This window comes from Ranitomeya variabilis, chromosome 5 (assembly GCF_051348905.1).
Source record: "Ranitomeya variabilis isolate aRanVar5 chromosome 5, aRanVar5.hap1, whole genome shotgun sequence".
Lineage (NCBI taxonomy): Eukaryota > Metazoa > Chordata > Amphibia > Anura > Dendrobatidae > Ranitomeya > Ranitomeya variabilis.
The window spans coordinates 58,865,306-58,879,241 of NC_135236.1; the positions used below are offsets into that span (position 1 = coordinate 58,865,306).

General features: G+C 47.8%; 1 protein-coding gene across 2 annotated transcripts in view; it reads right to left on the reverse strand.

The window, feature by feature from the left end:
- LOC143774464 (LIM homeobox transcription factor 1-alpha-like) overlaps positions 1 to 13,936 on the reverse strand; it is a 209,521-nt gene that overhangs the window by 73,858 nt on the left and 121,727 nt on the right. The gene's annotated exons all lie outside the window — the stretch shown is intronic.

Consider the following 13,936-nt stretch of genomic DNA (forward strand, 5'->3'; position numbering starts at 1 on the left):
CAAAGGAGGGCAACAAAATTAATAAAGGAGATGGGGGAACAACAATGCTCAGAGAGATTAGCAAAGTTCGAATTATTTAGTCTAGAAAAAAGATGACTGAGGGGCGATCTAATAACCATGTATAAGTATATAAGGGGACAATACAAATATCTCTCTGTTTATACCAAGGTACAGTGCAGACCAAAAGTTTGGACACACCTTATTTAAAGATTTTTCTGTATTTTCATGACTATGAAAATTGTAAATTCACACTGAAGGCATCAAAACTATGAATTAGCACATGTGGAATTATATACTTAACAAAAAAGTGTGAAACAACTAAAAATATGTTTATATTCTAGGTTCTTCAAAGTAGCCACCTTTTGCTTTGATGACTGCTTTGCACACTCTTGGCATTCTCTTGATGAGCTTCAAGAGGTAGTCACCGGAAATGGTCTTCCAACAATCTTGAAGGAGTTCCCAGAGATGCTTAGCACTTGTTGTCCCATTTGCCTTCACTCTGCGGTCCAGCTCACCCCAAACCATCTCGATTGGGTTCAGGTCTGGTGACTGTGGAGGCCAGGTCATCTGGGGTAGCACCCCATCACTCTCCTTCTTAGTCAAATAGCCCTTACACAGCCTGGAGGTGTGTTTGGGGTCATTGTCCTGTTGAAAAATAAATGACGGTCCAACTATATGCAAACCGGATGGAATAGCATGCAGCTGCAAGATGCTGTGATAGCCATGCTGGTTCAATATGCCTTCAATTTTGAATAAATCCCCAACAGTGTCACCAGCAAAGCACCCTCACACCATCACACCTCCTCCTCCATGCTTCACGGTGGGAACCAGGCATGTAGAGTCCATCCGTTCACCTTTTCTGCGTCGCACAAAGACACGGTGGTTGGAACCAAAAATCTCAAATTTGGACTCATCAGACTAAAGCACATATTTCCACTGGTCTAATGTCCATTCCCTGTGTTCTTTAGCCCAAACAAGTCCCTTCTGCTTGTTGCCTGTCCTTAGCAGTGGTTTCCTAGAAGCTATTTTACCATGAAGGCCTGCTACACAAAGTGTCCTCTTAACAGTTGTTGTAGAGATGTGTCTGCTGCTAGAACTCTGTGTGGCATTGACCTGGTCTCTAATCTGAGCTGCTGTTAACCTGCGATTTCAGAGGCTGGTGACTCGGATAAACTTATCCTCAGAAGCAGAGGTGACTCTTGGTCTTCCTGTCCTGGGGCGGTCCTCATGTGAGCCAGTTTCTTTGTAGTGCTTGATGGTTTTTGCAACTGCACTTGGGGACACTTTCAAAGTTTTCCCAATTTTTCAGACTGACTGACCTTCATTTCTTAAAGTAATGATGGCCACTCATTTTTCTTTACTTAGCTGCTTTTTTCTTGCCATAATACAAATTCTAACAGTCTATTCAGTAGGACCATCAGCTGTGTATCCAACCCCATTTATAAGGCAATAAATCCCACTTATTAAACCTGGCAGGGCACACCTGTGAAGTGAAAACCATTTCCGGTGACTACCTCTTGAAGCTCATCAAGAGAATGCCAAGAGTGTGCAAAGCAAGTGCGGCGCCCCAGGGTCCTGGTCATTGCAGTGGTATTGCTTTCCTCCCGAGGAGAGTGATGCTATGTTTGGAGGCAAGGAAGGATAACTGCATCCAGGTATCACAAACATGCAACACATTCACACTCTAGGCCACCAGCTGGAGCTTCTGCTCCTATTTATTAGGTCACTCCCTATATATATATATATATATATATATATATATATATATATAACTGGTAGTCTGTAGGGAAAGTTAGTCAGTTCCAGACAGAAGTTAGTTGCTGGCTGAGCTCAGCTCAGTGAGTTCCAGGCAGCCGTCTGAGGAGGACAGAAGGTTAACGGAGCTGTGCATGCCCTCAGAGCTGCAGCTCCCAGAACGAGACATTCAAAGGCAGAATTGTATTGCAGCGAGCGTGAAGGAAGTCGAAGCAAAGGAGAGGATACCAGAAGGGGACCAGCCCCACTCAGGCTGCCTCCATCTGAGGCACAAAATCCCGGTAGCCGGAACACCGAGGTAGTAAGGACCTCTACGCCTTATTTCAGAGACCGGCAGGTTACCTGTCCGCACCTACACCAAGGAGGCACAGTGACATCGACAGGGCCGGGTTATCTAAGAGGCCCTATAAACAGGCTCAAGTCACCAGTCATACGGGTTTTGTCCTATCCTATATGGGGGGAGAGAGAGCGAAACACCACATCTGTGAGACCCTTATGTGAAGCCATAGGCAGTAAGGGACTACACCACCACAGCGCAAGGGAAGGCTACTGATTTCCACCTGGACAAGGGAACTCTGGACTTGCCTCCAAACCGGCCGGACTCTGCCTGCCCTGTGATCTGGTGCCCTGGACTGTGGATGCTGAAGTCTTCAGTGAAGGTAAAGAGACTGCAACTTTGTCTCCTCGTTCATCTCTGCACCTCTCACCATACCACCATCTTCACACTGGGAAGCCCTGGGGACATACTTCACCTGTGGGAAGGTATACCATCTAGCTGCCATAACATCACCCCAGCGGACCTCTTAAAGCAGCGTCAGTCACCCTGACCGAATACCACAGGTGGAGTCACGAACATAAACTCTATTCCTTTAAAGATCTTTTCCTTTTACATGAACGTCCCAGGGCCACAGACCGGGTCAGCCACCATGACTTCACCCTGTGAACTGCAGGACCCGGTACCGAGTACCCCACAGCCCTGACTGATCTCCAGCGCCCTGACTGGGCGCTCCAACTTTGGCTTCACGAACAGGATCTACTAAACCCCGTAAATCGGGTCATGTGCACCTATAAGACTGTGCCAGAACTGTGCCTGAACCGTATTTTATTATGAGACTGTATTGCAAAAGACCGCAAAAATTGCCGCCAAAACTGCTGCCATTACAGCATCACGGGGAGCGCTGGAGAAGAAGGGTGTGCCATCGTGGGTGGGAACTTCCAGAAAGAGACGTTGAAAGGCAGATTTGTATTGCAGCGAGCGTGAAGGAAGTCGAAGCAAAGGAGAGTATAACAGAAGGGGACCAGCCCCTCTCAGGCTGCCCCCTCCTGAGGCACAAAATCCCGGTATCCAGAACACCGAGGGAGTAAGGACCTCTATGCCTTATTTCAGAGACCGGCAGGACAGCTAATTGCAGGTTACCTGTCTGCACCTACACCCAGGAGGCACAGTGACACCGACAGAGCCGGGTTATCTAAGAGACCCTATAAACAGGCTCAAGTCACCAGTCATACGGGTTTTGTCCTATCCTATATAGGGGACAGAGAGAGCGAAACACCACATCTGTGAGACCCTTATGTGAAGCCATAGGCAGTAAGCGACTACACCACCGCAGCGCAAGGGAAGGCTACTGATTTCCACCTGGACAAGGGAACTCTGGACTTGCCTCCAAACCGGCTGGACTCTGCCTGCCCTGTGATCTGGTGCCCTGGACTGTGGATGCTGAAGTCTTCAGTGAAGGTAAAGAGACTGCAACCTTGTCTCCTCATTCATCTCTGCACCTCTCACCATACCACCATCAACACACTGGGAAGCCCTGGGGACATACTTCACCTGTGGGAAGGTATACCGTCTAGCTGCCATAACATCACCCCAGCGGACCCCTTAAAGCAGCGTCGGTCACCCTGACCGAATACCACAGGTGGAGTCATGAACATAAACTCTATTCCTTTAAAGATCTTTCCCTTTTACATGAACTTCCCAGGGCCACAGACCGGGTCAGCCACCATGACTTCACCCTGTGAACTGCAGGACCCGGTACCGAGTACCCCACAGCCCTGACTGGGCGCTCCAACTTTGGCTTCACGAACAGGATCTACTAAACCCCGTAAATCGGGTCATGTGCACCTATAAGACTGTGCCAGAACTGTGCCTGAACCGTATTTTATTATGAGACTGTATCGCAAAAGACCGCCAAAATTGCCGCCAAAACTGCTGCCATTACAGCACCACGGGGAGCGCTGGAGAAGAAGGGTGTGCCATCGTGGGCGGGAACTAACTGAGAAGCACGAAAAATAATGGCCACCCAGTCCAAATATCTCTGTACCCTGAGGATGAGTCCGTCAGCAACAGAGATCCGCCTTCTGATCCTAAATGGCGGGAGGAGACCAGGAAGAAACTGCCCTGAAGGAGAGAGTGGGAAGGAGGCCTGGTCGCAGAGAGCCACGTGGAAGACGCCATGGCCAGCAGCCTGGAACCAGAGCATGGGGTGGAAGCGGAGGACTCCCCCAGAGACCTGGAAAGGACCCGCGGCAAACCGTCACCAGCCGACCCTGCACTCCTGCAGACCGGAGTGGAAGCTCTGATCGACCAGCTCCTGCAGATGCAGTTAGACTCTGGGACCATCTGCAAGCCAGCACCCGCGGAAGATGTGCAGGAGCCGTGTTCCGTCCAGCAGCCCTTGACACTGGAGGAGGAGCCCGGCATCGGAGATGCTGCAGGAGGTAGGAACGACAACCCTGCCCCGGTAGCCGAAGACCTCCTAGTGGGCCCCATAGCTGCACCACCTGGTTATGGGTCCACCCGACTCCAGATCCTAGGGGAGTGGGACCAGGCCATGGGGATGGAACAGTTCCTGAAGGCCCCGATCCAACCCGCCAGCCTACCTGGAGAGGTATATGTGGAGAAAACCATCTACCGCTGGGTGAATCCCGGATCAAATCTCATGGGGTTCCCTGGGACAGCCAAACAGGAGGGAGAAACCCTAGAGGTCCAGAGCTGGGACAAATACCAGCAGCAACTCGCCCGCAGATGGGAAGAAAGGGAGGAGGAACACCAGGCCCGGTGCAGAGCCTTTGACAAAAGGGATCTGCAAGCCAAGGCCCAGACCCGCAAGGGCCGCCATGTAAACCAGGCCCCGCTTAAGCAGGGCACCGTGGTAACCTTTAAACTGCAAGGAGGCTGGGGCTTCATAAAGGAGCAGGGGTTGTACGCTGAAGTGTTCGTTAATTGGAGGGACGTAGAATCCCATCTCTGGGGAGGACACCCGGATAGGGATCTATACCCAGGAGACTGTGTCACATACACCAGGCACTTTGGGAAAAGAGTGGTATGCTTTAAACATACACAAGTGTAAAGACTCTACATCAAAACCATCCAGCTCAAAGTCACCAGCTATGCCGCCTCGTGATGTAACCGCACCCCCTTGTGCCAAAGCAGCCACAACCACCACTACTCCCACGGTAACCCCTGCCAGCACCACCACTAAGACTATGGTGTGTACCATCACCACTACGGAGACTGCAGTAGCCATTAGGCCATCACCTACACCCAAGCTGTTGTGGAGCAGAGGTCAGTAGGCACCCAAACCCCTATCAGGAGTGAAGGCGCACCGTATGTAGTACCTGGTAGCCGCCCGTATCCTAAGGGACTGCCTTTACCAGTGTTACTCCAGAAGAACAAAGAAAATTTGAAAATGACTGTATATAGTTTACTGTTAACTATTTGCTTCTACCATGTGAAAAGTTTATTGAACCCGGCCAGGGTTTCTTCTTAAAGGGGTCCCATGTTAAAGGGATCCTAAGTTTTGCACGAGTTGCCTTAAAGAACTGTGAATCATGAACTGTGCATGATCAAGAACTTTCCACTGTAAATGGTTTGCACCTTCTTAAAGGTGCTTCCTACTGGTTTTACAAAAGGAGCTTTTAAAGACAAAAGACTGATTCTAACATTGTTCTGAGAACTGTTTTGTTTTCCAGAGACCTGAAGAAAAACCCATCTGGCGCGGCAGGATTCTGGGTCTGTATACACGACTTGTAGCCCGCCCAAAGCCAACGTTGGGGGTTAATGACGAGTCCCTCGCATCGTTGCTGCTGTTCTAAAGTTTTAATTGACTTTAATACTAAGCGATTGATACATTTGCACTACCTCATTAAAAAGACTTGAATATTGTTTGAACCCTTAAAGGGAATGTTTACTAGTTGCACTATGATAGACTAGTGTGTTACGAGATAGAAGGTTAATGTATTAAAAAATTAATATAGTCAATAGTAATGGAAGCTGAGATTTAAATGTAATTAGAATGGTGTTTTATGTATAAATGGTCGATAGTGTGTAGCTGATATCCTGATGCACTTTTGAATAAAATTGGGAAGAGACTATAATAAACCCGTGGGGGTTAGTCGAAAACTTTGCACTTGAATAAAGATAGAATGTTTGCCTTAGCACTTATGAGATAGTATACCCGTAAGGGTCATCGCATTTCATAGTTAATTGTTATATTGTTTTCCATTCTTATCAAAATGGGCCCATAATGTAAATAGTTAATGCTACGATCAAGTGTCCTCACCTCCCATAAAGGGAAGCTTAGATATAGTATTAACTTGTTTTATAGCATTTTAAAATTTGTATGTCTTTTGCTAACATGTAACTGCTGTTTTTCTTTTCCCAGTCAGGGAGTACTGGATTTAACGGGGTAAAGTGCGGCGCCCCAGGGTCCTGGTCGTCGCAGTGGTATTGCTTTCCTCCCGGGGAGAGTGATGCTACGTTTGGAGGCAAGGAAAGATAACTGCATCCAGGTATCACAAACATGCAACACATTCACACTCCAGGCCACCAGGGGGAGCTTCTGCTCCTATTTATTAGGTCACTCCCCATATATATAACTGGTAGTCTGTAGGGAAAGTTAGTCAGTTCCAGACAGAAGTTAGTTGCTGGCTGAGCTTAGCTCAATGAGTTCCAGACAGCCATCTGAGGAGGACAGAAGGTTAACGGAGCTGTGCATGCCCTCAGAGCTGCAGCTCCCAGAAAGAGACATTGAAAGGCAGAATTGTATTGCAGCGAGCGTGAAGGAAGTCGAAGCAAAGGAGAGGATACCAGAAGGGGACCAGCCCCACTCAGGCTGCCTCCATCTGAGGCACAAAATCCCGGTAGCCAGAACACCGAGGTAGTAATGACCTCTACGCCTTATTTCAGAGACCTGCATCACCAAGGTGACGGACTCAGTGCTACAGGACCCTTGAAGACTCCACCCACTCCGGACTGCCTCTGCACCTTTTCTACCCTCCATTAGAAGTGTGGTTTTGACAAAGACCAGCCTTGGTCGAAACGTTAACCGTAACTTAAAGTATCCGTCATTTTCTCTGAACACTAATAAGCATTGGGTGATGCCTGTACTAATAATAAAAAATACAACTTTCACGTAAAAACCTGCAAGTCTTGAGTGTGCGGCTGTTTTTTCTATAGACATTATTTCAGAGACCGGCAGGACAGCTAGTTGCAGGTTACCTGTCCGCACCTACACCAAGGAGGCACAGTGACATCGACAGGGCCGGGTTATCTAAGAGACCCTATAAACAGGCTCAAGTCACCAGTTATACGGGTTTTGTCCTATCCTATATACAGAGACAGAGAGAGCGAAACACCACATCTGTGAGACCCTTATGTGAAGCCATAGACAGTAAGGGACTACACCACCGCAGCGCAAGGGAAGGCTACTGATTTCCACCTGGACAAGGGAACTCTGGACTTGCCTCCAAACTGGCCGGACTCTGCCTGCCCTGTGATCTGGTGCCCTGGACTGTGGATGCTGAAGTCTTCAGTGAAGGTAAAGAGACTGCAACCTTGTGTCCTCGTTCTTCTCTGCACCTCTCACCATACCACCATCAACACACCGGGAAGCCCTGGGGACATACTTCACCTGTGGGAAGGTATACCATCTAGCTGCCATAACATCACCCCAGCGGACCTCTTAAAGCAGCGTCGGCCACCCTGACCGAATACCACAGGTGGTGTCACAAAGATAAACTCTATCCCTTTAAAGACCTTTCCCTTTTACACGGATGTTCCAGGGCCACGGACCGGGTCAGCCACCGTGACATCCCCCTGTGAACTGCAGGACCCGGTACCGAGTACCCCACAGCCCTGACGGGGCGCTCCACAGTCATCAAAGTAAAAGGTATAGAATATAAGACATATTTTCAGTTGTTCCACACTTTTTTGTTAAGTATATCATTCCACATGTGTTAATTCATAGCTTTGATGCCTTCAGTGTGAATTTACAATTTTCACAGTCATGAAAATACAGAAAAACCTTTAAATGAGAAGGTGTGTCCAAACTTTTGGTCTGTACTGTACATGTCTGTAAATGTCAGGAAAGGGTTGAGGAACCCGCTGTTCCCACACATCAATTTTTTATTTTCTTTTTGTGTCCAAACTTTTGGTCTGTACTGTAGGTGACGGTCACATGGCTGCATTTCCTGTGTCTGGAGGAGAGAAGGTTTTTCCACCAACATAGAAGAGGATTCTTTACTCTTAGGGCAGTGAGAATCTGGAATTCCTTGCCTGAGGAGGTGGTGATGGTGAACTCAGTCAAGGGGTTCAAGAGAGGCCTGGATGTCTTCCTGGAGCTTTACTGTGGTGTCCCTTAGATCTGGTCACCACAGAGGTACTGCACCTCGTCTAGAGGTGTGGGACTCCACTCTCGGGTCAGGAGGAGGCACTAACCGGGACTCCATACCAAGAATCAACACCACAGCACTCCAGTCGGGGCATCTGAGTGTACCCTAAGGGAGGATGGCCTCATCCCAGTCTGGAGAGGGTAACTAGATAGAGGGTGTGGGTGGAGTGAGTAGTTAGGGGAGGAGCTAATTAGGAGAGAAAGTGAGTCAGATTGTGAGAGGAGCTAAATGGAGTAAGACGAGCAGAAAGAGGCTTCCTGTCAGAGGAAGCTAAAGAGAAAAGGTTGAAGAGAGGGAAGCTCCAGAAGGAAAGAAGGGGTCCTAGGGGCACAGGTAGTGAGCAATCCACCTGTGGGGCCCGCATCCGTGCTGACCGTCACCAGGTGGAGGGACCAGGTGGCAGTGGGGAACCGGCCCCCAAGACTAGTGGAGGACCACAAGACTCAAGTAGCCAGCCGGAGGCTGAAGCATCTGCATATGTTGCAGCCACATCCAACACATTCACTGAAAAGGCAGTCACATAGGATCCAGGGGACCAACAGAGAGTGTCGCCCGACAAGATCTGAGGCTGCTGGATTGAGACACTCTGTGTGAATGTGCAGGGGAGAAGGGTGAGAGCCAGCGCAGCGAGATGGCCAGGAAAGGAACATAGAAAGGGGGTTCTGGAAGGTGCACTGTCATGATTCCCAATGGCAGGGACACGGGCAAAAACGGACTAGCTCTAGGAAGATGGTATCTCAGGTAACCGCGATGCTGAACCTAACACGCAAATAAAAATAGCCAGGGGGTGTGCCTATGTTTTATCCCTAGACACCTCGCGCCAGCCGGAGATCTAGCTGCCCCTAGAAGAGGAATACACAGACCTGGCTTGCCTCCAGGGAAACCCCAAAAGTTATAGTAGCCCCCCACATATAATAACGGTTAGGTAAGAGGAAAACACAAACGCAGTATGAATATAGATTCAGCAAAGTGAGGCCCTCTGACTAGATAGATGAAAATACAAAAGAGGACTTCGTGGTTACCTCAAAACCCTAAGCAGCCATCCTGAAACTACCTTGACTCCGTTATCAACTCATGACACCGGAGTAGTAATTTCAGATCACTAGAGCTTCCAGCAGCACGAGAAATACAAATGCATGCTGGACAAAACAAACAGAAAAAATGCCAAAAAATTCAACTTAGCTGAATTGCAGACTTGGAGCAGGTAGCAAGCAACAGAGGTGCTCTGGTAACATTGATTGCCGGCGCTAGAGTGACTGAGAAGCCAGACTAAATAGGAAACTCCCAATTTCCTGATGAAAACAGGTGCACTGGAAACACAAGACAAAAGTCAACCAGTACCACTAGAGTTGAGCGACTTTCATTTTTTTAAGATCGAGTCGGGTTTTGTGAAACCCGATTTTGTCCAGAGTCGAGTCGAGTGCAGTCGGCCGATTATCGCTAAAAGTCGGGGATCGACCGAAACACGAAACCCAATGCAAGTCAATGGGGAAGCATAGTCGGCAGTGAGTGGAGGCCAGGAAAACACCTACAGTGCCCATTTTAATGCCAAAAACATCCATTCTTGTTTCTGAAGCTTGTCAATCTTAATTAACTTTATAATAATAGTTGGGCATAGGGAATTGGGGGTCATTTGGCAAAAGTTGTGGGGGGAGTAGGGCCGGCTCAAGTTTTTCGTGGGCCCAGGAAATGCGGACTACGTCACGGCGGTGTTGCAGGGAAAGGTAAGTATTTCAACGTTGCAAGTGCTGTGATCCTGAGCAAGCAGGGGGGGCCCACTCGTTCGCATTGGCACTGGCACAGGGCCCCTCAAAGTACAGCGATGTGTGTTTGCATGGCGGGGGCGCCTCCCACCAGCAGCGACACTTTTGCGTACTCTGAGGGGCCCTGTGCCAGTGACGTCGCCAACGAGTATGCCCCCCCACCTGATGAAGGAACCTGCACTTTCATCTGCACCTTCCTCTCTGTCCCTGTGTAAGGTGGTATAACATGCGGGAAGGGGAACCTTACTTTCAGCAGGGTCAGATTCTGGCTGTGTAGAGTATAAGGGGAATGTAGTGGTCTAGGTCAATGTACCAGCAGACTCATCTAGCAGTGGCTGGGCAATGGGCAGGATGAGGAGGAAACAGATATAGGGCCAAAGAATAAAGTAGGCTAAATGCAGTTCAAAATTGGTAACAGGACTAAACAGGCGGCATTGCTTTGTTCAGTGGAGTAGCAAACCCAAGAGCAGCAGACACTGTTTCAAGGGCATAACCACACTAGTAGGCCAAATGCAGTTTAATATCTGATAGTATAGGGCGAAAGCCAGAATGTGGAAGCTCAGCTTTGTTCAGTTGAGGACAACACCAGGCAGGGGCAGACAGACACCTTTAGTAGGCCGGAACAGCCAATTGCATTTTTAAAAATGGTAATTTGGAACTGAAGGTTGAAGCTCAGCTTTATTCAGTTGAGGACAACACCAGGCAGGGGCAGACAGACACCTTTAGTAGGCCGGAACAGCCAATTGCATTTTTAAAAATGGTAATTTGGAACTGAAGGTTGAAGCTCAGCTTTATTCAGTTGAGGACAACACCAGGCAGGGGCAGACATTCACCTTTAGTAGGCCGGAACAGCCAATTGCATTTTTAAAAATGGTAATTTGGAACAGAAGGTTGAAGCTCAGCTTTATTCAGTTGAGGACAACACCAGGCAGGGGCAGACATTCACCTTTAGTAGGCCGGAACAGCCAATTGCATTTTTAAAAATGGTAATTTGGAACAGAAGGTTGAAGCTCAGCTTTATTCAGTTGAGGACAACACCAGGCAGGGGCAGACAGACACCTTTAGTAGGCCGGAACAGCCAATTTTTTAAAAAAACAGCAGTTAGTAAGAGGCAGAAGGTAGAAGCTCAGCTTTATTCAGTTGAGGACAACACCAGGCAGGGGCAGACAGACACCTTTAGTAGGCCGGAACAGCCAATTGCATTTTTAAAAATGGTAATTTGGAACAGAAGGTAGAAGCTCAGCTTTATTCAGTTGAGGACAACACCAGGCAGGGGCAGACAGACACCTTTAGTAGGCCGGAACAGCCAATTGCTTTTTTAAAAATGGTAATTTGGAACAGAAGGTTGAAGCTCAGCTTTATTCAGTTGAGGACAACACCAGGCAGGGGCAGACAGACACCTTTAGTAGGCCGGAACAGCCAATTGCTTTTTTAAAAATGGTAATTTGGAACAGAAGGTTGAAGCTCAGCTTTATTCAGTTGAGGACAACACCAGGCAGGGGCAGACATTCACCTTTAGTAGGCCGGAACAGCCAATTGCATTTTTAAAAATGGTAATTTGGAACAGAAGGTTGAAGCTCAGCTTTATTCAGTTGAGGACAACACCAGGCAGGGGCAGACAGACACCTTTAGTAGGCCGGAACAGCCAATTTTTTAAAAAAACAGTAGTTAGTAAGAGGCAGAAGGTAGAAGCTCAGCTTTATTCAGTTGAGGACAACACCAGGCAGGGGCAGACAGACACCTTTAGTAGGCCGGAACAGCCAATTGCATTTTTAAAAATGGTACTTTGGAACAGAAGGTAGAAGCTCAGCTTTATTCAGTTGAGGACAACACCAGGCAGGGGCAGACAGACACCTTTAGTAGGCCGGAACAGCCAATTGCTTTTTTAAAAATGGTAATTTGGAACAGAAGGTTGAAGCTCAGCTTTATTCAGTTGAGGACAACACCAGGCAGGGGCAGACATTCACCTTTAGTAGGCCGGAACAGCCAATTGCATTTTTAAAAATGGTAATTTGGAACAGAAGGTTGAAGCTCAGCTTTATTCAGTTGAGGACAACACCAGGCAGGGGCAGACAGACACCTTTAGTAGGCCGGAACAGCCAATTGCTTTTTTAAAAATGGTAATTTGGAACAGAAGGTTGAAGCTCAGCTTTATTCAGTTGAGGACAACACCAGGCAGGGGCAGACAGACACCTTTAGTAGGCCGGAACAGCCAATTGCTTTTTTAAAAATGGTAATTTGGAACAGAAGGTTGAAGCTCAGCTTTATTCAGTTGAGGACAACACCAGGCAGGGGCAGACAGACACCTTTAGTAGGCCGGAACAGCCAATTTTTAAAAAAAACAGCAGTTAGTAAGAGGCAGAAGGTAGAAGCTCAGCTTTATTCAGTTGAGGACAACACCAGGCAGGGGCAGACAGACACCTTTAGTAGGCCGGAACAGCCAATTGCATTTTTAAAAATGGTACTTTGGAACAGAAGGTAGAAGCTCAGCTTTATTCAGTTGAGGACAACACCAGGCAGGGGCAGACAGACACCTTTAGTAGGCCGGAACAGCCAATTGCTTTTTTAAAAATGGTAATTTGGAACAGAAGGTTGAAGCTCAGCTTTATTCAGTTGAGGACAACACCAGGCAGGGGCAGACATTCACCTTTAGTAGGCCGGAACAGCCAATTGCATTTTTAAAAATGGTAATTTGGAACAGAAGGTTGAAGCTCAGCTTTATTCAGTTGAGGACAACACCAGGCAGGGGCAGACAGACACCTTTAGTAGGCCGGAACAGCCAATTTTTAAAAAAAACAGCAGTTAGTAAGAGGCAGAAGGTAGAAGCTCAGCTTTATTCAGTTGAGGACAACACCAGGCAGGGGCAGACAGACACCTTTAGTAGGCCGGAACAGCCAATTGCTTTTTTAAAAATGGTAATTTGGAACAGAAGGTTGAAGCTCAGCTTTATTCAGTTGAGGACAACACCACGCAGGGGCAGACAGACACCTTTAGTAGGCCGGAACAGCCAATTGCTTTTTTAAAAATGGTAATTTGGAACAGAAGGTTGAAGCTCAGCTTTATTCAGTTGAGGACAACACCAGGCAGGGGCAGACATTCACCTTTAGTAGGCCGGAACAGCCAATTGCATTTTTAAAAATGGTAATTTGGAACAGAAGGTTGAAGCTCAGCTTTATTCAGTTGAGGACAACACCAGGCAGGGGCAGACAGACACCTTTAGTAGGCCGGAACAGCCAATTTTTTTAAAAAAAAGTAGTTAGTAAGAGGCAGAAGGTAGAAGCTCAGCTTTATTCAGTTGAGGACAACACCAGGCAGGGGCAGACAGACACCTTTAGTAGGCCGGAACAGCCAATTGCATTTTTAAAAATGGTACTTTGGAACAGAAGGTAGAAGCTCAGCTTTATTCAGTTGAGGACAACACCAGGCAGGGGCAGACAGACACCTTTAGTAGGCCGGAACAGCCAATTGCTTTTTTAAAAATGGTAATTTGGAACAGAAGGTTGAAGCTCAGCTTTATTCAGTTGAGGACAACACCAGGCAGGGGCAGACATTCACCTTTAGTAGGCCGGAACAGCCAATTGCATTTTTAAAAATGGTAATTTGGAACAGAAGGTTGAAGCTCAGCTTTATTCAGTTGAGGACAACACCAGGCAGGGGCAGACAGACACCTTTAGTAGGCCGGAACAGCCAATTGCTTTTTTAAAAATGGTAATTTGGAACAGAAGGTTGAAGCTCAGCTTTATTCA